This window comes from Pongo pygmaeus, chromosome 4 (genome assembly GCF_028885625.2).
Source record: "Pongo pygmaeus isolate AG05252 chromosome 4, NHGRI_mPonPyg2-v2.0_pri, whole genome shotgun sequence".
Taxonomy (NCBI): Eukaryota; Metazoa; Chordata; class Mammalia; order Primates; family Hominidae; genus Pongo; species Pongo pygmaeus.
Window position 1 is genome coordinate 151,779,208 of NC_072377.2, and position 27,868 is coordinate 151,807,075.

General features: G+C 39.4%; 1 long non-coding RNA gene across 1 annotated transcript in view; it reads right to left on the reverse strand.

Moving 5' to 3' along the window:
- Positions 1–502: 502 nt before the first annotated feature.
- LOC129036771 (uncharacterized) overlaps positions 503–27,868 on the reverse strand; it is a 61,070-nt gene continuing 33,704 nt past the window's right edge. Inside the window, exons 2-4 of the long non-coding RNA XR_008502642.1 lie at positions 25,428–25,602; positions 3,378–4,211; positions 503–959 (exon numbers count right to left, since the gene is read on the reverse strand). This is a non-coding gene — a long non-coding RNA (uncharacterized LOC129036771). The remainder of the gene's footprint in view (positions 960–3,377; positions 4,212–25,427; positions 25,603–27,868) is intronic.

The window sequence follows — 27,868 nt, forward strand, 5'->3', positions numbered from 1 at the left end:
AACTTACAAAACTAAAACAGCCTGCCGAAGTTCCAGGCAAAACTGGGGCCAAAGCTCAGTCTCATCAGGAAGCTGTCTCTCACTATCCTTTGCTTGGCTTTCCTCCAGGGTAACTTTATTTCTTATTAGATTCTTCCTGCTTCATAATAAATTGACCCCCAGCAGTTTCAGGCCTACCTAGCACCTATTTAGCAATCCCTTTTTACTCCAGCCTGCCCTGAGAGTGACTTTTTCTCACTAATTTTAACAAAAGTCACAAGGCAGAATCTCAGTGGTCTGTCCTGGATTATTTGCTCAACTCTTTACAAACACTGTACCGTAGGGGGAATATGATGGTTAGGTAGGCACATCCAGGAGGCACCTGAACTACATGACTTAAGATCAGGGTTACCCCCGACCCACCACACACATAAATCAGACTGCTATCACCAAAATAAGAGAAAATGGATGGTAGCCTAGGAAAATGATACCTACCCAAAGGAACTTCTCCCCTACTCGAGGCTCCAAAGTTTAGTGGCTCAAAACAACCATTTTATTTTGTGCATGGCTTTTTGGAGGTCAAGAATTTAGAAAGGGTTCAGCTGTGCAGTTCTTGGTTGGAGGCTCTCCTGTGGCTGCAGTGAGATAGATGTCAGTTGGGGCTGGCGACACGTGGAGGCTCCACGGAGCTCGGTGTCCAAGATGGCTTCCTCAAGAGAACAATTGTTGTTGCAGCCAGGATAGAGCTCAGCTGGGCTGGGAACTGAATGCCTGCACGTGGCTTCCCCAGCATGAGAAGCTCACGGTGCATGGACTTCTTAGTCAATAGCTCTGAGGTCCAAGCACTGCACTTCAGCACAAAGGGGGAAGCTGCATCACCTTTTCTGGACCTAGCCTCAGAAGCCATGCAGTGTCACTTTTCTGCATTCTGTTGATCACAAAGATTCTTGGAGTCAAGGAGGGGGATACAAACTGCACTTCTGAACAAGAGAAATGTCAAGTAATTTGCAGCTGCAATCATTTTCTATTGTTTTTCTAATATATTCCCATCACTTCAACTTATTTTTTTCTTTTTGCCTTTAGGAATGTGCTTCTCTGTCTGGAATGTCCTTTTTTTCTTCTATCTCCCAAGCACTACTCACCCTATGAGACACACATCCCGTGCAAATCTTCCCTCTCCCCACCACATAGCAGCACTGGTCACTTTCTCTGCAACACCACATTACAAAAGTACCTTTTTAATTATAAAACTTTGTGCCTCTGTCTCTATCGGTAGGCTGTGAACTCCTTGTAGGCAAGAACCAAGTCTTACTTACCTCCCTACTTCACATATTAACTGTCTCTTATAGGCTAATTATGTCATGTTTGCCTCATGGCAGAATTAGATTATACAGCCAAAGAGTTTTCCAAATGTTGAGGTGTTATTCAAAGGCTGTCATTATCCATAAGTAAGCCTTTTCCTGAAAAAATGTAATAACTTCTCGTGATAGCTTTCCACCTGACAAATTCTAAATGGATACTCCATTTAACTGTTTTAAAAAAAGTTTAAGATTTTTTTACTTTCTTTCTCTGGCTTAAATAAGAGTGACGTCTAGTTGTTTGTTCTTTATCTGTTATTTAGATCACTGTTCCCCAGGTTTTATCAACCAGTCACCTCTCCACAAGCCTATTGTATCAGGTCAGTCCTTCTCTACTTTCTTTATAGTTTCGTACCTAATTCTTTGTAAAAGCACCTGATTTTCGTGGATCTAATTCTCCTATATACCTGTGTATGTGTATCCCACATGCACATATGTTTTCTAAATGCCAGTAAGTAAGTAGTAATACATTTGAAACATTGTTATATGAAACACATACAAGAAACTTGAACAGAAAAAGCACAAATGAAATGTGTTCAATCTCACCAGTAGTCATAAAAGTGATCATGAATACTGCAACCAAAAACATTTCACACTTTTATGATAGGCAGAAATATTTAAAAGACTTAGAATTTGAAGAAATAAGATATTTTACATGTTGATGGTATGAAATGATACAATTCTTCGGGGAAGAATTGATACAGTTCTTTGGGGAACTATTTGCCAACATAGAAAGTTAATGAAGCTAAGACTATTTATACCCTATAACCCTGCAATTCCATTTCTTGGAATACAAAGTTATTTCCATATGTTCATCCTCTAATGGGTGGACAAATAATTTGTGACAAATATTTATAACATGGAATGTTATACTGCATTAAAAGTAACCCAAACTGTAGGCATCAATATAGATGAATCTGGAAAAAAAAAATCACATTGGGGGGGAAAAAGCAAGCTACAGGAAAACTACTATATGACAATATTTATATAAAATTTCAAAAACAAGTGAGGAAATCCTAAAAATACTTAAGCTAACATAAATTTGTAGTAAAAGCATATATACCTGACAAAAACGATAAATGCCAAAGTTAGATTTGTAGTTACTTTTGCAAGTCAGAGAAGAGATTCAACAGGATTGGTCATGACATTTTTTTGTAAATGGTGGTGGATACCCCATGTTTGTTATACAGTTCTCAGTATCTTTTTGTATGTCCAGAATAATTGTATTTGTAATAATAAATTTTAAAGAGAAAAAGTTTATACTACCATAGAAAGATGTTTAAAATATAAGCATACTTGTATACTTATAAACTTATATACATAAAATATATACTAACACACACATGCACCACCCATTAAAAAAACTCAATGATCATGAAAACACACATGCAAAGTAAAAGAGTGGAAACAGATACAAGAAAATGTTACAGTAGTTACAGCAGCTGGTTTGGAATTATGATTGCTTTTAGTTTTTTATTTGTGTTTTCTGCTCCATTTTCCCCAGTGAACATAGTTAGCTCTTAATGAATCTGAATTAATATTTTCTAATGTCATGGTTGTAATAAATACTGACAATCAGTCCACTTGTCCTGATGTGTCTTTAAGAAGCAAATAGACTCAGAAAAATACTCAGAGCTACGTCTCTGTATACAATACCATTTGACCTAGTTGAGAAAATAATTTTAAAACAGGACAATATCCCAGTCTTTTGTAAGTTTACCAATTAAAAACAGATGACAAAAAAATGAAATAGGCCTATAAATTGAGCATAAAAAATTGCATTTGAATTTCAGTGCTCTTTGACATTTAGACATAAGGCTGGTCTCCACTCTGTCTTTTGATTCTGGAGAAAAGCTAATGCCTTTAACAAGAGTGTGAAATAGCTGTCCAAACATGTCATTCTTGCCACTGCCTTTATTCACACCAAATGTTCTACTTTCTTTTTCAAATGAGGAAAAGATAGCACTGCAGCCTTCCCCCAACTATAGGAAATGGATATAATTGAAGCATGATTTGTGTTGGGTTATGTTTTTCACTCACCTCCTTAGTGAAGATGACTCCCTGCCTGAGAGCAGCCAGCTCTGTGTGGGTGTTCAGTGCTTCCAAAACTTGCTATCCAGCCCACCTTGTGATATAACAGAAATAACCAAAATGGAGCACATTTTCCTGCAGGATTTCACTTCTACCAAAAAGAAAAAAGAATAACAGCTCTCCCAGGTTACATAAAGGATTTCCAAAGGGTTCTGGAAATATAGGAATGGTTGGTAATCTGGTGGGTCCTTTTACAAATACCTTAGGAGGAATTGATCATTATAGAATCCTCACCACCTGAATTGGGAGCCTTGGTGAACACGCGCTTAAAATGTAACACCTGAATTTTATTTGGTGCTCCCCTGTGCTCTATATTGAGTTAAATACTTTACATTCAATGTCTCAATGAATCCTCCTGGCAACTTTATTAGGAAGGTTTCATTTTATTAGTTCTCATGTTACAGATGTGAAAATTGAAGCTCAGAGAGAAGTTTAGTGGTCTGTAAAGGCCATGAAAGTAGTAAATGATGGAGCTGGGATTTGGATCCAGGTAGCCTGTCTGATGCCTGAACCTCTCTGCACCTGTCTTTGGAATCATTCAGTGATCAGTGCTTTCACCTATATCATCCCTATTACTACTCCTATAGCCATTACTGGTGGATATGTTAATCTCTGTTTACTGATGAAGTAACTGAGTCTCTGAGAGATCAAATAACTTGCTCCCCAAAACCAGAGCTATCTAGCTTCAAAATCAATGTATTTAGCAGTAGGCCACATTCTTTTTCGTAGACCTACAGCCGGGACAGAGTGATTCCAAGTCTCTTCTTCCCTCTGTTTCTCCATCTGCAAAAAAAAAAAAAAAGAATCATGTTTCCTCTGTTGAAAACTGCAATAGTTTGTGTGAAGAACCAAAGAGATTCAATGTCAAAGAACTTTGAAAAGTATGAAGACATAAGGGATTCATATTTACACCCATATTTCAGCTAAGTTTCCTTTTCTGGCATCAACAATTAGAAAACGCCAAGTCTCTCCCACTCGTGCTAATAAGGCTGTGACTAATAATGTATTTCCTACTTTCCTTTATAGCAGGACTCAGATCATTGTTTGTATCCAGCCTTTTCCCAGACAGCCCTGTACTTTAAGACTGATACACCTGTAACCCCAGCAGCTTGGGAGGCCGAGGTGGGCAGATCACCTGAGGTCTGAAGTTCGAGACCAGCCTGACCAACATGGAGAAACCCCGTTTCCTCTAAAAATACAAAATTAGCTGGGCGTGGTGGTGCATGCCTGTAATCCCAGCTACTTGGGAGGCTGAGGCAGGAGAATTGCTTGAACCAAAGAGGCGGAGGTTGTGGTGAGCCAAGATTGCACCACTGCACTCCAGTCAGGGGAACAAGAGTAAAACTCCATCACAAAAAAAAAAAAAAAAAATTGATATGGTTTGGCTGTGTCCCCACCCAAATCTCATCTTGAATTGTAGCTCCCATAATCCCCACATGCCACAAGAGAGACTTAATGGGAGGTAATTGAATCATGGGGGCAGGTTTTCCCGTGCTGTTCTCATAATAGTGAATAAGTCTCATGAGATCTGATGGTTTTATAAAGGGAAGTTCCCCTACACATGCGCTCTTGCCTGCTGCCATGTAAGATGGGTCTTGCTTCCCCTTTGCCTTCTGCCATGATTATGAGGTCTCCCCAGCCAGGTGGAACTGTGAGTCCATTAAACCTCTTTTTCTTTATAAATTACCCAGTCTTGGGTATGTCTTTATTAGCAGCATGAGAACTAATACAAGATTAAGCTGCCTTCATCCCCAGGTTCAAGGGTGGATACCGACAGGTCTAAGTTAATCAAAGTAATCTCAGTCCCCTGAACATAGTGATTCCTTCAGTTAACTTTGACTTAAGACAAGCAGCCCATGTATTCCCCTAACTAAGAGATTTAATGAATTTGGACCAATTAGGTGTGTATTGATGACATGCTATGTAGCTGAGAAGCCTGAAACAATGATAGCCATTGTCCGCTGCAAGGGAGGGTGGTCATAGGACAGACAACACTGATGACATCAAAAGTAATAAAAACTTAAAAAAATGGGCTGGGCACAGTGGCTTATACCTGTAATCCCAGCACTTTGGGAGGCTAAGGCAGGCAGATCACTTGAGGTCAGGAGTTCAAGATCAGCTTGGCCAACATGGTGAAACCCCATCTCTACTAAAATTAGAGACTACAAAAATTAGCAAGGCATGGTGGTGCGCCTATATTCCCAGCTACTCAGGAGCCTGAGACAGGAGAATCACTTGAACCCAGGAGGAGGAGGTTGCAGTGAGCCTAGATCAAGCCATTGCACTCCAGCCTGGACAACAGAGCAAGGCTCCGTCTCAAAAAAAAGTTATTTATATTATTATGCTCAAGTTTTTGACAGTTTCTGTCCAACATTTGATGATCCTCCACCCTTCTTGAAGGTGATTATTTTTAGGACATCGTCATTTAAACTTGCATATTTAATCTCTATCTCATCCCTAAATCACTAATATTATTGCATCCAACTACTTTGTATGAAAAGACAATCTAATCTTCGCCTCGTTGTCTCATTTCCTAAAGCACTAAACCTTCATGTTGACTTTTGGGGCATGCAGGGAGAGACATTTCCTAGTACTGCATTTTACAAATTAACGTTTGTTAAGCATAATTCCTTGAAATGGACTTGTGCTCTCTGGGATTCATCTTACTTTGTAAGTCGGAAGCACCTTTTCCTTCACTGAGAAGTGCCACTGACTGTTTAAGCCTCTACTTTTTACATGTAAAGCAAGAAATATTAGTAAAATAAGGTAAATAACTTACTTTTTAGTATTAAAATGCTGTTGTCAAAGAATTGTATGCCAGTGCTCAAAAAATAGATGTTTCTTACATCTCCTTAAAAGAGGAGTTTTGAAATAGAAAACAGATAAATGGGAATGTTTTATTCCACCCCAGAACTGACCTCATATAAGGAGTTCGGGTTTCTGCATTTGCCTCCCAACCCCAAATTTTATATTTTTGGTGGCCAATTTCTTGTGGTCAGGAAGAAGCTAATTTACATTAGCTAGCTCCCAGCAATTGCCTGTCCTTAAAGGCTCTCAAATCCACTTCTTCTTTTGCCCATCACAACAGACACTGCCCAGATTCAAGGCCCCATCACTTCCACCTTGCTGACTACAATAGCCTTCTCACCATTGTTTCTCACTCCTGTTTCTCCTCCAGTGTCTGCACCTTGTTGCTGCTGGAGCTTTCTTTTTTTTTTTTAATACATTTTTTTTTATTATACTTTAAGTTCTAGGGTACATGTGCACAACGGGCAGGTTTGTTACATATGTATACATGTGCCATGCTGGTGTACTGCACCCATTAACTCGTCATTTACATTAAGTATTCTTCCTAATGCTATCCTTCCCCCTCCCCCAACCCCACAACAGGCCCCGGTGTGTGATGTTCTCCTTCCTGTGTCCAAGTGTTCTCATTGTTCAATTCCCACCTATGAGTGAGAACATGCGGTGTTTGGTTTTTTGTCCTTGCGATAGTTTGCTGAGAATGATGGTTTCCAGCTTCATCCATGTCCCTACAAAGGACATGAACTCATCCATTTTTATGGCTACATAGTATTCCATGGTGTATATGTGCCACATTTTCTTAATCCAGTCTATCATCGTTGGACATTTAGGTTGGTTCCAAGTCTTTGCTATTGTGAGTAGTGCCACAATAAACACATGTGTGCATGTGTCTTTATAGCAGCATGATTTATAATCCTTTGGGCAGATACCCAGTAATGGGATGGCTGGGTCGAATGGTATTTCTAGTTCTAGATCCCTGAGGAATCACCACACTGTCTTCCACAATGGTTGAACTAGTTTACAGTCACACCAACAGTGTAAAAGTGTTTCTATTTCTCCACATCCTCTCCAGCACCTGATGTTTCCTGACTTTTGAATGATCGCCATTCTAACTGGTATGAGATGATATCTCATTGTGGTTTTGATTTGCATTTCTCTGATGGCCAGTGATGATGAGTATTTTTTCATGTGTCTGTTGGCTGCATAAATGTGTTCTTTCGAGAAGTGTCTGTTCATATCCTTCGCCCACTTGTTGATGGGGTTGTTTGTTTTTTTCTTGTAAACTTGTTTGAGTTCTTTGTAGCTTCTGGACATTAGCCCTTTGTCAGATGAGTAGATTGCAAAAATTTTCTCCTATTCTGTAGGTTGCCTGTTCACTCTGATGGTAGTTTCTTTTGTTGTGCAGAAGCTTTTTACTTTAATTAGATCCCATTTGTCAATTTGGGTTTTTGTTGCCATCGCTTTTGGTGTTTTAGACATGCAGTCCTTGCCCATGCCTATGTCCTGAATGGTATTGCCTAGGTTTTCTTCTAGGGTTTTTATGGTTTTAGGTCTAAAATTTAAGTCTTTAATCCATCTTGAATTAATTTTTGTATAAGGTGTAAGGAAGGGATCCAGTTTCAGCTTTCTACATATGATACCAAAGCCTGGCAGAGACACAACAAAAAAAAGAGAATTTTAGACCAATATCCCTGATGAACATTGATGCAAAGATCCTCAGTAAAATACTGGCAAACCAAATCCAGCAGCACATCAGAAAACTTATCCACCATGATCAAGTGGGCTTCATCCCTGGGATGCAAGGCTGGTTAAAAATACACAAATCAATAAATGTAATCCATCACATAAACAGAACCAAAGACCAAAACCACATGATTATCTCAATAGAGGCAGAAAAGGCCTTTGACAAAAGTCAACAACCCTTCATGCTAAAAACTCTCAATAAATTAGGTATTGATGGGACGTATCTCAAAATAATAAGAGCTATTTATGACAAACCCACAGCCAATATCATACTGAATGGGCAAAAACTGGAAGCATTCCTTTTGAAAACTGACACAAGACAGGGATGCCCTCTCTCACCACTCCTACTCAACATAGTGTTGGAAGTTCTGGCCAGGGCAATCAGGCAGGAGAAAGAAATAAAGGGTATTCAATTAGGAAAAGAGGAAGTCAAATTGTCCCTGTTTGCAGATGACATGATTGTGTATCTAGGAAACCCCATCATCTCAGCCCAAAATCTCCTTAAGCTGATGATAAGCGACTTCAGCAAAGTCTCAGGATACAAAGTCAATGTGCAAAAATCACAAGCAGTCTTATACACCAATAATAGACAGAGAGCCAAATCATGAGCGAATTCCCATTCACAATTGCTTCAAAGAGAATAAAATACCTAGGAATCCAGCTTACAAGGGATGCAAAGGACCTCTTCAAGGAGAACTACAAACCACTGCTCAATGAAATAAAAGAGGACACAAACAAATGGAAGAACATTCCATGTTCATGGATAGGAAGAATCAATATCGTGAAAATGGCCATACTGCCCAAGGTAATTTATAGATTCAATGCCATCCCCGTCAAGCTACAAATGACTTTCTTCACAGAATTGGAAAAAACTACTTTAAATTCCATATGGAACTAAAAAAAGAGACTGCATTGCCAAGTCAATCTTAAGCCAAAAGAACAAAGCTGGAGGCATTAAGCTACCTGACTTCAAACTATACTACAAGGCTACAGTAACCAAAACAGCATGGTACTGGTACCAAAACAGAGATATAGACCAATGGAACAGAACAGAGTCCTCAGAAATAATACCACACATCTATAACTATCTGATCTTTGACAAACCTGATAAAAACAAGAAATGGGGAAAGGATTCCCTATTTAACAAATGATGCTGGGAAAACTGGCTAGCCTTATGTAGGATGCTGTAGCTTTCTTAAAGCGAATCTGATAATCACATCACTCTGCTATGTAAAGCCTCTCTGGCTGTCTATTATCCTCAATAACATTCCAACACCACAGTCCTTTATGATCTGGCCCTGACCTGTGGACAGACACATGTGCGGCCACTTCTGTCACCATCTCTGCTCTGTTACACTTGCTCATTGCAGCTACAATATCAGATCATACCTTCTGGCTAATAGAAGGGGGACAAATTTGTTTTCTTTTTCTTTTCTTTTTTTTTTTTTTTTTTTTTTTTGATGGAGTCTCACTGTGTTACCAGGCTGGAGTGCAGTGGCATGATCTCGGCTCACTGCAACCTCCAACTCCCGGGTTCAAGTGATTCTTTTGCCTCAGCCTTCCGAGTAGCTGGGATTACAGGCACGTGCCACCACACCCAGTTAATTTTTTGTATTTTTCATACAGATGGGGTTTCACCATGTTGGCCAGGATGGTCTTGATTTCCTGACCTCATGATCCACCTGCCTTGGCCTCCCAAAGTGCTGGGATTACAGGCGTAAGCCACCCCACCCAGCTGACATTTTTTTTTTTTTTTTAATTTTTAAGTTTAAAGAAAAACTTTTAGAAAAATGAGAGGTTTTCTTCTATATATTTTACTGAGTTTTGTTCCCCTCACATATAGCACTTTCAAGTCCCTGGCATTGTTTAAGTATAGTGCAAAGTAGGAATCTAACTTTATTGTCTTTATTGTGAATACCTAGTTAACTTAGCACTTACACAACAAATATTCTTAAGATGGTCATTGTCAATTTTTGGAATATTAGCTAAAACATCTTAGAAATATCTTTTCAGGGGAGGCAAAGCTCTTTAAAATTTGATGCCACCCAGTTTTTCAGTAAAGAAAAAATTTCCTAAACACGATACAAAGAACACAATTCAAAAACAAAAAAAAAGAGAGTCAGCATATTAAACTACATCAACAGGTTCAATTAGCAAAATGAAAAGAGCTATAGACTAGAAGTATACATTTGTCACCCATTTATTTGACAAAGGACTACTATTTAGGACATATGAGGAATTTTTATGAATCAATAAAAAGAATAAACGAAAAACCCCAACACAACAGAAACATGGGAAACGGTTTTTGAACAGGCCAACTGTGGAAGAGAGAATCAGATAAACTTGTTTAAAAAATGCTAAATTTCTTAGCAATCAGGATACTCATGTTAAAAACATGATCAAAATGCAGTATGCACATAAAAGGGTTAAAAGGGTGCACATCTCATATTATGCCTTTTTTTTTAATCATAATGATAAAACACACACACGCTGAAAAGCAGTATCACACTCACCAGAATGGCAAAGACTAGACGTCTCTGGGTACCAAATATTTTCAAGGACAAGAGCAGGTCCTTCATGTACCCATCATGCACTGCTAATAGGAATGTACATTAATACAGCTGCCTTGGTACAGTACACATTTGTTTTGTTTAATGGACAATTTTGGGAGCCTTGAGGCTTTGAATATGGGTTATGGTTTTTTAATCTGGAGAAAGATCTCAGATTACAGAGTAACACATGGGATTCAAATGGCTGTATTCAGAGATAAAGCAGAGGGCCAGAAAATCATCAATCCCCCAGGACCAAGCATAGGCCAGGAGGTCTGGATATGTGGACAGAGGAACAGAGCAGAAACGGTCACAACAAAGGAGGAGAGAATCTCCAAGGCTCTCTTCAGCCTGACTGTAGCACTCCATAAAAGTGTCTGCAGCCTCCCCTGGGGGTGGGAGGTAATAAGGATACTGAGTCAATTTCAAGCAATCAGCAAATCACTTTAAACTAGATCCAGAATTTATATACCTCCATGTTGAAGAAGGAAGAGTCAGTATTCTCCAAGGTTTCACAGCCAGAAAGCTGTGGTGCCAGGATTCACAGCTATGCTTCGCTTTCAGCTTCAATACTGGTCATTTTGTTTCAAAAACTAATCCTGCCCATTATTCCTCTTCTTTTTCAGAATGAAAAAGAAAATTAACCATCCAATAGGCATTGAGTGGAATCTTGGTTATAGACTGTGAAAAATAAATATAGCTCAAGACACTGTCTGTTTTAGTCTCTAGGCTCTTGACTTATGAAGTGGCTGGGCACTATTTATTTAAACATCAATATGTTTTGTTTCATGGTTTCTCTCTCCCTTCCGTGAAGATAGCCAGGCCCTTTGTATTTCCTTTTCCTAGGAATTTTTGCAAAGGTAAAGTAGAGGTCGCTGAGGACAGCTCTCCTCTATTCCCTCCCTCCCCATTCTCTCTTCTTCCTTCTTTCTCCTTTGAGTGAAAATTTGGGCTTCTGTCGTATTAGTCTGTTCTCATTCTGCTAATAAAGACATACCCCAAACTGGGCTATTTTATTTCGTTTTTGAGACAGAGTCTTGCTCTGTCACCCAGGCTGGAGTGCAGTGGCACCATCCTGGCTCACTGTAACTTCTGCCTCCTGGTTCAAGTGATTCTCGCACCTCAGCCTCCCAAGTAGTTGGGACTACTACAGCCAGAGAAAGGCTATCATCTCTAATACATCTTTGCTGCTGTTGATCAAAGGCTTCCTGACTCGGAGACAGACCTGGAGAAACAGGGGCCTAGACTCCCAACACAGGCAAGGGTCCTTCAGGCAAGAAACACAGCAGCAGGTGCTTGATCTCAGGAGACCAGACAGGCTTGGACAATGGACATCCCTTGGTACCCAGTGTGGACAGAGGCTCCCAGAACAGGCACCTCCTGTACTCTTTGGCACCTTTGTAATTGGGGTGGGGAGAGTTGGGGGGGCGGAGCTTCAATAATGACAGATTACACTTCTCATCAATCTGGTAGGATGCGAACTTAGTCATAGTTTGATTTATGAACAACAAATGTAACATTTCTTGCACCCCCTTGTTCGTACCATGTTAAGACTCGTGCCGCCTTCTACACTAGAAGTGGTAGAATGTGAGAGTCGAAGTAATCCCTAAAACTTGCCCAGCCTCATCACTTCATTGTCAAAATCAATCTGATCCCGCAAGCGGAGTGATTCCGAAGGTCGGCGAGTGACTAATGCAGGACCACAAAGTAAGCAAGTATCCTGGCATTTTATCCAGCCGTGTTTCCACGGCTCACGTTGCTGGTTGAAAAAGAATAGTGTCCTGAAAAGCTGGGGAATCTCAAGGCATTTTAAAATGAAAAACAAGATAAAACAAAACAACGATAGAAATGAAGCTATGAAGGCTCGGCCAAGTAACGCTCAGACTGATTTCAGAATCAAACTCTGACTTAGATTGCCCCCTGGTGGATAGAAATAAAAGTGTCTCTGCTCTGCAAAGGATGCTCGTAACAGATGAAAGAAAGGCGAAAATCCTTCTGTTCAAATTCAGGTCATCCTTTAGAGGCTTTAAACCCTTTAATTACTATGACGCTATGACTACTATCACAAGGAAATGGTAAAGTGTAGATGCTAACATGGGCTTTTAACAAAACTGCAGGTTAGGTCCCAGCTCTGGAACTCTGAAGTTACCCCATCTCTCTGAGACTCATTTTCCCCCACTGTAAAATGGGCACAATAATAAGACGTTCCTTATAGGGTTGTTTTGAGGATTAAAGAAAAAAATCTATGTAAGAGTCCTTAGAAAAGTGCTGGGTGTGTAAGAGCTCAATGTAGAAACTCTTCTTCTCATCGTTGCATTTATTGCCATCGTGATAACTTCGTGAAAAATACTAATATGCACATGAAGTCTTCATAATTGGGAAAATTATCAAGGAACACGATAATGTGCATTTTCCATATATTCTATTACTTCTGTAAGAAGTTTCTATATATTTACCTTAATGTTTTCTGCATATTTACAGAAAGTTTACAGTTATGTCACCTAACACAGGGATATGTTTAAAGAAATGTGTCTTTAGGAGATTTCAACACTGTGTGAATATCCTAGATGTGCTTACACAAACCTAGATGGCATAGCTTACTACACACCCAGGCTATCTGATATTGCCTATTGCTCCTGGGCTTCAAACCTATAGCAGGGGTGTCCAACCATTTGGCTTCCCTGGGCTGCACTGGAAAAAGAATTGTCTTGGGCCACACATAAAATACACTAACAATAGATAAAAAGCTAAAAAAAAATCGCAAAAAAAACCCCTCATAATGTTTTAAGAAAGTTTATGAATTTGTGTTGGGCTGCATTCAGAACTGTTCTGGGCTGCAGGCAGCCCATGGGCCACGGGTTGGACAAGCTTGTTAAACAGCATGTTACTGTATTGAATACTGTAGGCAATTGTAACACAATGGGTCTGTGTGGCTGAATATGCCTAAACATAGAAAAGGTGCAGCGAAAATACAGTATGATAATCTTATGGGAACCTTCTTGTATATGGGTTATATATTTTTGTCATTGACTAAACTGTCATTATGCAGTGCATGGCTGTGTACCGTTTCTGTGTATTTAATTTGGCTTTCTGTATATTTACCTAAGTGTTCATTCTCCACTTATAAAAACACCCTAAAAATTCTCTTACTATTGATTTTTACTTCTGTCCTTTTTTCATTCAATAAGAGTGGAATAAAAACTGAAACGGAAGCGTCAACTTGTTTTAGGCCTTATTTGTAAGGGGAGAATGCCTAATTTAAAGACTATCCAGAAAACCACCACTTACGCTGCAGGATGTGTTGTATAGAGGCATTAATAAGCCTTTGCCTCCGTGTCAGTTAGCTATTATTGTGTAAAAGCCAACTCACAAGTTAGCGGCTTAGAACAATAATGACTTCTTACTTGTCCTGATTCCAGGGGTTGTTGATTAATTCCTCTGGTCCATCGGTCTCAGATGGCCTTGCTTGCATAGCTGGGCCCTCCCCTCCACATGGTCACTCATCCTCCAATAGGCTACTTTGGGCTTATCATATGGTGGCCAAGAATTTCCACCAGCAAGACAGGGCAGCAGGCGCCAACCCCCAAGCACTTGATTACTACACATTTGCCAATATCCCATTAGCCAAAGCAAGTTACATGGCCAAGCCCAGGTTCACAGGATGGAGAGATGGGCCCCCCATCTTGTCTGGAGGAGCAGCAAAATCATATCGCAAAGGAGCATGCATGCAAGCTTAGGGGAAATTAGTGGCAATTTTTATTTTTGCAAACTACCACACTTCCTGAGTTTCAGGCTCTTATAAAACACGGGGGATATGAGCCAGACAACAACAAAAGCCTAAATAATAGCAGCTGACATCCATGGAGTGCTTTCCATGAGTCTCATGCTTCATGCCTATGTGAACCAGGCTACTACTGAAGGCCAGAGAAGATTTTTAGGAAGGAGGCTATGGCAACACGTAGCTCACATGCTCATTTTGCTGCTCAGGTCCACTCAGTTGCTGTCATGTGGGTATGAGGCTCAAGGTTGGTAGATACTCGGATTTTTCAGGAGATGGTGAAACCTGGATCGTTATATAAAATCTGCTGATATTTAAATGCTGACAACTCATTCCATTTTTTAACTTTGTGCTGGAACTAATCATCTCTTCTGAGGGGGCGGAGGAAGACCAGTTTAGATCCTTTGGCTTGCTCATGCTGGGACGAAGTGATTTGCATCAGTATGAACACAGAAGTACTATTTTCCTTTGAAAATGTATGATGTATGAAGTGGGAGGAACCCCACAGCAACAGCAGCACTTGCCAGGAAAAGATGCCCCAAGACTGAATGGGGCTTTTACAGTTGAGGCTTCTGGGGCATTTGCTAGAGGAGACAACACAGCACAGTGCTTACGTGTGTGGGTTTTAGAGTCAGATGGACCAACTCTGCTGATGATATTCCTTTCTTCTACTTAACTTTTAAATCTCTTTCTAGAACTCAAAAGCACAACATATGGAGCCAGACTGCCCAGGTTTGAATCCCAGCTTTGCCACTTACCAGCTATTTAAATTTGATATTATCAAGGTCTTGTCTATGTTCAAAGAGAACTTTGTATATAAAGATACAAAGTACTTTTCCCTGGGTAATTTTAGTTGCCTGCATCTCTGCTTTCCTCACTCAGCATACCATAATCACCTAATACTCATATGAATAATACAGAAAACTTTACCTTATGGGTTGAGCAATTTACATACATTGTCATTCAATCCTCACAATTCTAGGAGAGCAGCATTCTTTTTATTCCCATTTTATAGCTGGAGAAACAGAGAATTAAGTAACTTGTACCCAGTTTACACAGTTAATGAATCAGTAATGTTGTCATTTCAGTTCCAACAGATCAGCTGAAGATGTTACCCAAATTGGAATCTGCAGGTTCTTGGGATGTCCAGGGACATACTTTTGAGGTCTGCAAGTTCTCTAAACATTTTTAAAATTTTTAAATTTATTTCAATATCCTAAAACACTATCAGCACTTGTTGAATATTTGAATGGCCACTTCAGTCCAAGAGTTCATATGAACTGTAAGTATAAGATTTATGTTTTTGCCTATAATAAGCAACATTAGCGGAAAAATGAACTAGCTATGAGATTTTTTTTTCCATGTAAAAGATTCGGCACATTCCTCAACTGTGAGAACACAGCATTATACTACAGTGCTCCTCAAAGGTAGGGAGTATAATGGAACCACTTAAAGTTTATTTAACAAACTTTTATTAACTATGTGCTTTTTATTAACTATGTGACCTTGGGCAAGTCAATTCACTTCTCTAAGACTCTGTTTCATAGTAAATTAAATAGGAGAATAGGGTTGCCATGAGAACAAAATGAGATATCGGAAGCACTTGGCAAAATACTTGGCACGATATAACTGTCAAGAGCTGATAATACGAACAACAGAACACATAAAGACAATTCTTGCCCAGTGAGTACTTGGATTCATTTGTAGACTTTGACACTACTTGCTTGGCTGTGATTCTGAATTAAGAACTTCACAGTCGAAGGGAGAGTGTTTACCTCTTACACAACGGTGGTTCCTGAGATGAGAGGTGAAATCATCCATGGTTTACACACAGCCATCTAATTTCTTAGAGCATCCTTTTATTTTAAAGAGTAACTTTTAAAAATCTGGGATAGCTTCCAATCAGGCAATTAAATTTGTTTCCCTGAATTAGTGTCTTATTTCCAACCAAATGCATTTTTTTTTTTTACCCATCTTCTTGTCACATGTCTTTGTGTTCCAGAATATAGGAAATTTACTACAGATATAGCCTTATTTCATCAGGGAATAAGCATACCACTGACCCATGGTTTGGCAAATCACTTGAAATAATTTCACAGGAAGAAAAGTGTAATATTTATTTAAAAATAATATGGTTCTCAAACACCATGACTAATCCACTGAGAGTTGATGACATTTTACATAATTGTGGAATAATATAAATCACTATGCTATTAGACAATGTCTTAAGTGAAAGAAACCTGGCCACTTACAGTCAGTGCTGTACAACAAAAAGACCATGCATTTCAAAGCCTCAGATTTGGATCGCAGCCTGACTGTTAGTAGGGTGAACATAAAAAAGTTTCTTTACCTCCTTTTCTCTTGACAGGCTCTACTTCCCACTGGTGAAGAGTCACCATTTGATAGTCTTAACCAGAAAGTGACTAAGACTATGTTTCAATGGATAGAGATTACCGTAATCAAAGTTTGAGGGAAAAACACAGGCCACAGGAGCATCTGTGACTTGTGCTTTTCCGAATAGGGTTTCAGGAGCTTCAGTATTTAAAGGAGAAAGAGCAAGCAGACGGGAAAAAAAGAGAGGGAAGGGAAGGGAAGCAGTGAGGGAAATGCGTACATTCTTGTGAGGCTCTGATTAGCCTCAGTAAATCTGCACAAGGGGAGTAGAGGAAAAAGTCAATTATGCATCCATCTCAGGGTAGGCAGAAGTATGATTTCTCTTCTCATCCTTGTGCTGTACCTGTGAAGATAAGCTGGTAATGGACAATTTCAGGGTGAGATTCAACAGAACTTGGTTTTGGGGATAGTTTATAGATAGAATATGTATCCTGAAAGATTTAGGGACCATAAAGAATTAGAATACGTACCCTGAAAGGTTTAGGGACCATAAGGAATTTCCTTGTGAGTAATTTGTGAGGAAGGCCTTCTGGAGAGATATGTGGCCTTCCCTAGTTGCGGGAACCTGGCTTATGGATGAGGCTATGACACAGGGTTGTGAAATTACAGCTCTCTTTTGGGGAAGGAAAGAAAGAAGGGCAGTGTTGTGTGACTCAGTCCCCAGTTTAACATTCCCTTTGGCATAGTGTTTTGGAGTTTCAAAAATTCTATTTTCTTTCACAATAGCATACATTTTAGCAATTTCTACTCCTTTTCTTTCTGTCTCTCCAGCAGGGGAAACTCTGACCCAAAAAGCTATTATAACCATTTCAGAGTTCTTGGCATTGTACCCTTCATTCATTCATTCCTTCCTTCATTCGGCAAATAATTATTGCATGAATACTATTGGCTGTGTACTCTCACAGCTGCTGGGGACTCAGCGGTAAGAAATGAGGACAAGTTGTCTGCTCTCAAGGAGTTTATCTTTCATTGGAGAAGTTAGACAATAAATTCAGAAACAAATAGTTAAACAAAATAGTTTGGACTGAGTGCTAAAAATAGTGCTGTGATGGCAATAAAGCAATTTTATAGCGAAAGGGGCCTGTGCTGGAGGGCTACTCTAATCAGGATGGCCATGGAAATTCTTTTTACTAGGAGAATTGGCTGCTGAGGAAGAAGCTGTGTGAGGGTCAGAGGGAGGAGATGCTAGGCAGAGGAAACTGCAAATGCACACGCTGTGAAGTATGAAGGCTCTGGGCAGACAAGAGTCAGTAATCAGCCCAGTGTGGCTGAAGTACATTAAGCATAGAGCAGCAGACAAGGGGCAACCTTGCTGAGCCAGATCCCATCCAACCTAGTAAACCACGGTAAACAACTTGGATTGCTTTCCAAGCAAGGTGGGAAATCATTGAAGGATTCTAATTAGGGGACTGATATAATCTGGTTTATATTTTTAAGAGTGATCTGGTTATTATATGGGGAATACATTGTAAAGAATAGAGAGAGGATGTTTTAGTCCATGCCCACTGCTATAAATGACCATAGACTGGGTAATTTATAAATAGTAGAAGTTTACTTTTCACAGTTCTGCAGGTTTGGAAGTCCAAGATCAAGGTGCCAGCAGGTTTGGTGTCTGGTAAGGGCCTGGTCTCTACTTTCAAGATAGTGCCTTGAACTCTGCTTCCTCCAGACAAGATGAACACCATGTCCTCACATGGCAGAAAGGACAGAAAGGCAAAAAAGAGAGCAAACAGTTCCCTTGCACCTCTTTTTTTTTTTTTAATACTTCAAGTTCTAGGATACATGTGCACAATGTGCAGGTTTGTTACATATGTATACATGTGCCATGGTGGTGTGCTGCACCCATGAGCTCGTTATTTACATTAGGTATTTCTCCTAATGTTATCCCTCCCCCATCCCCCCACCCCACAACAGGCTCCGGTGTGTGATGTTCCCCTTCCTGTGTCCAAGTGTTCTCATTGTTCAATTCCCACCTATGAGTGAGAACATGTGGTGTTTGGTTTTTTGTCCTTGCGATAGTTTGCTGAGAATGATGGTTTCCAGCTTCATCCACGTCCCTACAAAGGACATGAACTCATCCTTTTTTATGGCTGCATAGTATTCCATGGTGTATATGTGCCACATTTTCTTAATCCAGTCTATCATTGATGGACATTTGGGTTGGTTCCAAGTCTTTGCTATTGCCCTTGCACCTCTTTTATAAAAGCATTAATCTTATTCATAAAGGTAGGGCTCTTATGGCGTGATCACCTCCCAAAGAGCCTCACCTCTTAACACAACCAGCCATGAGAATTAAGTTTCAATATGAATTTTAGCGGGGACACAAATATGGAAACCACAGCAAAGAAACCAGTTAGGAGACAACTGTACTTCAGGTAACAGATGATGATGGCTTAGACCGAGGTTACATCAGAGAAGACAGAGGGAATGGAATTTTAAAAAAGGGGGTGGATTCGGTGCACATTTTAGATACTGAATGGACAGAGCCAGTATGCTATATTGTCTCTTCAATGTCTTTAGTGCCCCTGTGTTTTAAATGGAAATTGTGATTAGAATGCTCTGTTGTCCTCACCTACTTTGTAGAGACCCAGAAAAGTAAGAGTAAATTATATGATTCTCTTGGGACAGAAGGCTAAAATCTACGTTATCCAACTGATATATGCTTTTTTCCAGAGTTCTCAAACTTGCTCCTGATCTCTAGAAACTTAAACAAAACACATCCTTAAGAAGATAAAACTGGATGGACATATTGACCACAAAGGTTTTCACTATCAAGAAAAAAAAAAAAAAAGGAAGAGGAAGCTATAAACTAAAGAAGCAGTTGTATTTGTCCAGGTTTTGGCCTGCGGAATTTTTCAGATCATATCTTTTGGGGCAATCATATTGGTAGGAATTGCCTTCTGTTTACTCAACTCAGAAAGATTCCAGCTTCCACGATATTTTGAGTGAAAGTGTATGCCCCTGTGTGCTTCTATGTGCCACTGTGTGTGCGTGTTAACAAGGCAGATATTGATGAAGTATTTGGAGCCTCAACTGGGCTGTTGAGGAGGGAAGAAATTGTGTTGAGGGTGGCTAATAAGTGTTATATAAAAGTTGCTACTTACATAGCATGTTCTTACAAATTTTCTCAGTAGAGCCTCAAAACTATCCTATAAGGCAATCTTCCACACCACTTCCCATTAAGGGATAAATAAAAATCAAAACATTTATGCAGAACGCTGAAGTAAACTGAGAGAGATTTGAGAGTATCTAAATGAGCTTGGGAAATTTTTATTACATTTTATTGTAGCATTAGAAAAATAAAATACAAAGTATTAGTGATTGCTCTAAATTTTTAATTTGTGTAACCTCTAAATAGTAACGACGCAATTCATATTAAAGAGTTTTTGATTAAAGAGCTCTTCAAATCAGATTAGACAACTTCCCTGTAACACCTATTTGCTCAAGTATGTGATAAAAAATGTTGAAACAAAATTTTTTACCAGTCAAAGATTTGTAAAAATCACTTACCTGTAAAGCTCTAATAGCTCCTCTCGGACTCCTCCCTAACTCATTTTATGAGGCCAGCATCATCCTGATATTGAAACCTGGCAGAGACACAAGGGAAAAAGAAAATTTCAGGCCAATATTCCTGATGAACATTGATGTGAAAATCCTCAGTAAAATACTGCCAAACTCAATCCACCAGCATATCAAAAAGGGTATCCACCACAATCAAGTCAGCTTCATCCCTGGGATGCAAGGCTGGTTCAACATATGCAAATCAATAAATATAATCCATCACATAAACAGAACCAATGACAAAAACCACATGATTATCTCAATAGATGCAGAAAGGGCCTTCAATAAAATTCAACACCCGTTCATGCTAAAAGCTCTCAATAAACTAGGTATTGATGGAACATATCTCAAAATAATAAGAGCTATTTATGACAAACCCACAACCAATATCATAGGGCAAAAGCTGGAAGCATTCCCCTCAAAAATCAGAACAAAACAAATCACCACTCCTATTCAACATAGTATTGGAAGTTCCGGCCAGGGCAATCAGGCAGGAGAAAGAAATAAAGGGTGTTCAAATAGAAAGAGAGAAAGTCAAACTGTCTCTGTTTGCAGATGATATGATCGTATATTTAGAAATCCCATCGTTTCAGCCCCAAATCTCCTTAAGCTGATAAGCAAGTTCAGCAAAGTCTCAGGATACAAAATCAATGTGCAAAAATCATGAGCATTCCTATATGCCAATAATAGACACACAGAGAGTCAAATCATGAGTAAACTCCCATTCACAATTGCTACAAAGAGAATAAAATACCTGGGAATCCAACTTACAAGGGATGTGAAGGACCTCTTCAAGAAGAACTACAAACCACCACTCAAGGAAATAAGAGAGGACATAAACAAATGAAAAAACATTCCATGATCATGGATAGGAAGAATCAATATCATGAAAATGGCCATACTGCCCAAAGTAATTTATAGATTCAATGCTATCCCCATTAAGCTACCACTGACTTTCTTCACAGAGCTAGAATAAACCACTCTACATTTCATATGGAACTAAAAAAGAACCCGTATAGCCAAGACAATCCTAAGCAAAAAGAACAAAGCTGGAGGCATCATGCTACCTGACTTCACACTATACTATAAGGGCTATAGCAACTAAAACAGCATGATACTGGTACCAAAACAGATATATAGACCAATGGAACAGAATAGAGGCCTCAGAAATAATGCCACACATCTAGATCTTTGACAAACCTGAAAAAAACAAGCAACGGGGAAAGGATTCACTATTTATTCAATGGTTCCGGGAAAACTGGCTAGACATATGCAGAAAACTGAAACTGGACTCCTTCCTTATACCTTATACAAAAATTAACTCAAGTGCATTAAATACTTAAACATAAGACCTAAAACCATAAAAACCCTAGAAGAAAAACTAGGCAATACTATTCAGGACATAGGCATGGGCGAAGACTTCATGACTAAAACACCAAAAGCAATGGCAACAAAAGCCAAAATTGACAAATGTGATCTCATTAAACTAAAGAGCTTCTGCACAGCAAAAGAAACTATCATCAGAGTTAACAGGCAACCTACAGAATGGGAGAAATTTTTTGCATTCTATCTATCTAACAAAGGATTAATATCCAGAATCTACAAAGAACTTAAACAAATTTACAAGAAAAAAACCAACAACTCCATCAAGAAGTGGGTGAAGGACATGAACAGACATTTCTCAAAACAAGACATTTATGCAGCCAACAAACATATGAAAAAAAGCTTATCATCACTGGTCAGTAGAGAAATGCAAAGCAAAACCACCCTTTTTGATGAGATAAGCTTCATGGGAGGAGAATTAGAAAATCCAGCAGCACGGATCTTGAATGGTCTTCAGGGATTCAAATTTATAAGGTCATGCTTTCAGCTTTGAAGACTGATAACTTAGGAAGGCAAAAAGATTATGCAAAAGAGTTTCCTCATTTCCTTTTCAAATGCACCCACTGATCCTGCAATCATGGAGTAGGAATTTGTTACACTTTAGCTATTGGTTTCATCAACTGAGGCAGTGGATAAAAGTTTGTCCCTATTCCGAAATCAGATGTCTGTAAGCTTTCTATGGTAGTCACTGTTGTGCCTCCTGTCTTGGTTCAAACCTTTATAGCAAATTACCATAGGCTGAGTGGCTTCTTTTTTTTTTTTTTCTTTTTTTTTGTGAAGGAGTCTTGCTCTTTCGCCCAGGCCGGACTGCAGTGGCGCTATCTCAGCTCACTGCAAGCTCCGCCTCCCGGGTTCAAGTGAGTCTCCTGCCTCAGCCTCCCGAGTAGCTGGGACTACAGGTGCCTGCCACCGCGCCTGGCTAATTTTTTTGTATTTTTAGTAGAGATGGGGTTTCACTGTGTTAGCCAGTCTGGTCTCGATCTCCTGACCTCATGATCTGCCCGCCTCGGCCTCCCAAAGTGCTGGGATTGCAGGCGACTGGGTGGCTTCTAAACAACAGAAATTTATTTCTCACAGTTCTGGCGGGTGGGAATCTGAGATCTGGGTACCAGCATGGTCAGGTTCTTGTAGGGCTCTCTTTCAGGTTGCAGACAGCTGCCTTCCAGATGTATCCTCACAGGGTGCAAAGAGAGCTGAGAGGGAGTGCTGACTTGCATCCTCTTCTTATAAGCACACTAAGCCCATCAGGGGCTCTACCCTCATGACCTAATTACTTCCCAAAGGCCTCACCTTCCAATTCCATCACATTAGGGGTTAGGATTTCAACATATGAATTTGTGTGGGGAACACACACATTCAGTCCACAACAGTTATTATGTTGGTGCAAAAGTAATTGTGGTTTTTGCTGTTGAAAGTAAAGGCAAAAACTGCAATTACTTTGGCACCAACCTAATAATAAAAAGGAACTTTTCCTCTTCAGCTGATAGCCATGCAGTCAGACTGTCGTGGCAGTAGCCTGATAGCTGCCCCGACATTTGGCTCTTATATAAGGGGCAAGTGGGAGTTCCCATGCTTGCTGCTGGGCAGCTGAGGGAGCAGAATTGAGGGGTGGACTCCAGGTGGGTTTGATGGTGTCATGGGCAAGGAGACCTATGTCCTCTCAATAGTAGTACACACCTGATACCCTGAAACTGCAAGGAGAATGCCTAAGAATGGCCTCTGTGGGCTCCCCCTGACCATAATCAATGCTATTGCTCAGAAGCAACTATCCTTTCTCTGTTATCAACCATTCAGGAGCCTGTCTCCATCTGAATCTGCCTTCATAGAGTTATACACGATCCTGAACCAGCCCACGATGTGGTAAACCTGCAGATAGGCAGTGGGATTAGGAGGGAACCAGAGGAGTCCTGTGTTTTGGGAATGTTCTGAAGGAGTTGCATGCTTATATTCAGCCTGCACATACCAGTATGGCTATAATGATGGTTAATAATTACTGACTACTCTGCTTAATCAATGCCCAGGTCAGAGAGTTGCTAAATATTTTCAGCATTGCCTCTGATAATATGTACTCAGAATGATGCGGGAGCTGTGAGATACTCACAAGTATTTCCCATGCCCAAACAGTGCTTTTGTTACTATTATGTATTATGAACAAAGTGCGTCATTTTGGAAACATGTACCTATTTGCAAATTTCCGTGGCTTGTTATCTATAATTCTCATGATAGTCACTCAGGGCAGCTGCTAGAACTATCAGCATTTTATAGGCATTGAAACAGAGAAATTAAACAACTTGCCCAAATGCGTAGAGAGAATAAGTATGGAAGACACTGAAATGCCCACTTCATCAGTGTAGCTCTGGTCAAGAGGTAGAGAATAAATTTGACACTTTTTAGTTAAAGGGGAAAAGGCATAAGTTAATATTTATAGTTTACCCAAGAGAAAGACAATGTATATGTGCATTTCAGTAACTCCATTCTCTGCTCAGAATAACTGTAGAGCAGAGCACATTCATGGATTCATTCTTTCAATAAATATTTATTATTAAGTACCTTCTGTGTTCAAAGTATTGTGAGAGACACTGGTGATAGAAGATTTAGAATATGCTGTTCAGGAATGGCCTAGGGGGAGAATTTAATTACTAGGGATTCTAATAGCCCAAAGCAACATGTAGCGGTAATTGACCCCCTTGTCTGTCCTTAGGTGGACCAAGCTGAAGACTATTCTGCAGGCTCCACAGAGGAATGGGGCTCCACGGTGTGACAAGGTCAATAATCCACTCTCCTATTACCTTTCCCCTTTTCTCTGTTTCAGTCTTCTCAGTCTTCCACTCCCCATTCCTGATCCCTGGGATCACTTTTCAAAATAGGCTGCCTGCAAAAGGGCCCTTGTTTTATGCTCTTTTCTTAAGAGGAACACAGCTTAGACAGCTGGTACAAGAAATGAATGTAAATATCAGATTCTTAGGGTGGGATTCTAGACCTGGATCACTCACTGGTCAGACAGCAATCAGGATCCCTTGGCCAGTGGTCAGTAGATGAAGATAATCCCTGGCAGTGGATGCCTCCCAATCACGAAGATGCTCAGCAATGGTGGACTGGGATAACATGGAAGTGGAAGGCAAAGCATTGGCTCATGTGGTCGTAGGTTAGGTAAATGATACAGGGACAATGGTAGTCATAAGAATTGTGAAGTTAACTACTTTTTACCAAAGGCTTTAGAAGCTTTGGGAAAAAAATTTAACAGTCTCAGGCTAATTAACTATCAACTCAAGATGCACTGTGAAAGTCATTTGGGCTCCATGGAACCATTTCATGGTCTTAATCTCCTATAACCATGGGGAAGCTGTGCTGAAAACCAGCCCTGATATTTATTTAATAATAAGAGCAGCAGAGCAACAAAGGAGCATGTATGAATGACACCCTGTATGGTCTGACAGCTGTCTTCCAAAATGCCACATGTTCATTGAATAAAGGCCACTATACACTGCTGTGTCCCCAAGCAACTAGAATACATGAGTTGAGATCCAAGGATGAAAAGAGGATTAACTATTCTTACCAAAACTGCTAGAGACCTACTTGAATAATTTGTTTTCTGTCCCTACGAATTTAGAATTTTTTGGATTAGAAATTCAGGTTCCTGTTATTGGAACTTTAACAACACTATTCAGTAAAGGTTACTTTGAACTTTAAGCTATGACCACCAGCTGGTTATTTAGGACTTCTCACACCAGTGGGCAAGGAAGCAGTAAAGTTACTATATTTGCAGGAGTTATTGATCCTGATTACCTTGAGAAGCTGGGAGTTGGAAATCGTAATCTCTGGCTCAGAAATCTCTTGGTACTCTCAGGTGCAATGGTAATTGTAAATGAGAAGCTGCAGTAAGCACAGTCCAACAATTGCTCAGACCCTCTGGTTATGAAGGCTTGGGTAACTCAACCACCTGACTGAGAATGAGAGAAACCTAGAATGGGTGGTGAAGGAAGGAGATGATAAATGTCAGCTATAGCCTAAGGATAAAATGCAACATGTTCTACATGCCAGTTATGTAGAGGATGTATATACATATAACATAGAAACATATCCATGTACACATGTACATGTACCTATATATCAGAATGTTAATAGTGACTAATACTCAATATTATGATTATAGGCGATTTTAGCTTTTTAAGTATTTTGGTTTTTGTTTTGTTTTTAATTGACACATAATAATTATACAAATTTATGGGGTACAGTGTGATGTTTTGATACATATATACATTGTGTAATAATCAAATCAGAGCATTTAGAATATTCATCACTAATATGGTCATCATTTTTTGTGGTGAAAAAATTTGAAATCTTTCTCCTAGCTATTTTGAAATATACAATATTGTTAACCATAGTCACCCTACTGTACAATAGAATACCAGAACTTATTTCTCTGATCAATGGGTAACTTTGTACCTGTTGACCAGTCTCTCCTTATTCCTCCGCACTATCCTTCTCAGCCTCTGATAACTAATATTCTACTCTCTACTTCTAGGAGACTCTTTAGATTCCACATATGAATGAGATCAGGCTTATTTTTATCTGTCTGGCTTATTTCACTTAACATAATGTCCTTTAGGTTCATTCATATTGTTGTAAATGACAGCATTTCATTTTTTTATGGCTGAATAGTATTCCATTGTGTATATGATTTTAGTCTGGGCAAGGATTTTTTGGATAAGATCCCAAAAGCACAGGCAGCAAAAGCAAAAATAGACAAATGGAATTACATCAAACTAAAAACCTTCTGCACAGCAAAGGAAACAATCAACAGAGAGAAGAGACAATCTACAGAGTAGGAAAAAATATTAATATTTTCAAATTATGCATCCAACAAGAACTCAGTAGTTAATATCCAGAATCTATAAGGAACACAACTCAATAGCAAAATACATCATCCAATTTAATAAATGGGCAAAAGACCTGAGTAAACATTTCTCAAAAGAAGACATACAAATTACAAACAAGTATACAAAAAAAAATGCTCATCATCACTAATCATCAAGGAAATGCAAATGAAAACCACAATAAGGTATCACCTCACCCTAGTGAGAATGACTATCATCAATAAGACACAAAATAACAAATGTCAGCATGGATATGGAGAAAAGGGAAGTATTATACACTGTTTGTGGGAATGTAAATTAGTACAGCCATTCCTGAAAACAGTAAGGAGTTTCCTCAAAAAATTAAAAATAGAACTATCATATGATCTAGCAGTTTCACTACTGGGTATATACCCACAGGAAATAAGATCAGTATGTTGAAGAGACATCCACATCCCCATGTTTATTGCAGCACTATTCATGATAGCCAAAATATGAAATCAACTTAACTGTCCATCTCAGGATGAATGGATTAAAAAATGTGACATATATTTTGTTTTTGCTTTTATTTTTAAATGTCAATTTTACAATAAGAGAGATAGAGAAATCAGAGAGCTGGGCATCGTTTGAAATCTAGGTGGAGAAAGTCATGGCTCCCCAGCTCTTGTGCTCTGCATGCCTGCAGAATTAGCACCACTTAGATATTACCAAGGCTTACTGCCCAAGCCGTACCTGGACCCTGAGCCACAACTAGAGTGACTGAGGAGCATTGTGCTGAAATGTGGGGAGCAGGGATTTAAAGCAGCCTTGGGCAGTGAGTCCCCTAGGTTCCTTCCTCCAAACCATTCTGTCCTCAAGGCTCTGGCACTCTGGGCCTATGATGGGAGGGGCAGCCTCAAAGATCTCTAAAATGCCTTTGGGGTCGTTCTCCCATTGGAGAATTGGTGGGTCTTATAAATAGCACCCACCTTCCTTCTATTCTCATCAAATGGTAGCTTAGCTACATCCTTGGTTTTCTTTCCCAAACATTTTTTTTTTATTTTTTATTTTTTACACGGCCAGATTGAGTTTTCCAAATCTCTATGTTTTGTTTCCCTTTTGATCATAAATTCATCTTTAAATCATTTTTCCCTTTTCACATTTTACTACGAGCAGTTAAGAGAAGTCACATAGCACTCTCTATACTTTGCTTCTTAGAGATTTCATCTGCCAAATATCCTAATTCATGCTGTTAAGTTCTGCCTTCCACAAAGTTCTAGAACAGGAACATAGTTTAGTCAGTTTCTTTTTTTTTTTTTTTTTATCTTTTCTTTTTTGTTTTTTTGAGACAAGGTCTGGCTTTGTTGCCCAGGCTGGGTGCAGTGGCACAAT